The following is a 454-nucleotide window of genomic DNA, read 5'->3' as shown; positions in this document are numbered from 1 at the left end:
GGAGGAGAGAGAAAGGAGAAGAAGAGAGAGGGAGAGCACTTTTACTCTAAACTCTAAAGGTAATAGGCTGGACTAAACAGAAGAAGATTCTTAAGTTCTGACCTTTACCACATCTTCTCGTGGTCCCCAGGCCATGGCCATTTAGTGTATCGAGGAAGACAAATATGTGGTTGAGAGTGGAAGCCATGGTGTGCTGGGAAGGCTTGGACCCAGTTCCAACACTGACTGGCTGTGTGGTCTCAGGCAGGGGTTTTACATCCCCAGTCTTCAGTTTCCTGTAAAATGGTTATTATGCAGCCCATTGTAGGACATACCTGAGAGTACTCCGTGAGCTCTGAGGGCGTGGAGGGCTCTTGCTGTGACTGACCGGTCCCTGATAAGGCACACAGCCTGTGGGGCCAGGAGCAGGGGCAGGGGCAGGGTCAGGGGCTGGGGCAGGGGCTGGGGCAGGGGC

At 53.7% G+C, this 454-nt stretch overlaps 1 protein-coding gene across 1 annotated transcript in view; it reads left to right on the top strand.

Annotated features, from left to right (window-relative positions):
* The window catches only part of Dnah2 (dynein axonemal heavy chain 2), a 121,612-nt gene that overhangs the window by 49,773 nt on the left and 71,385 nt on the right, over positions 1 to 454 (top strand).

This window comes from Grammomys surdaster, unplaced genomic scaffold (assembly GCF_004785775.1).
Source record: "Grammomys surdaster isolate TR1022 unplaced genomic scaffold, NIH_TR_1.0 364, whole genome shotgun sequence".
NCBI lineage: Eukaryota > Metazoa > Chordata > Mammalia > Rodentia > Muridae > Grammomys > Grammomys surdaster.
The sequence above is the reverse complement of the archived record's forward strand: the minus strand, read 5'-3'. Positions and strand labels throughout refer to the sequence as shown.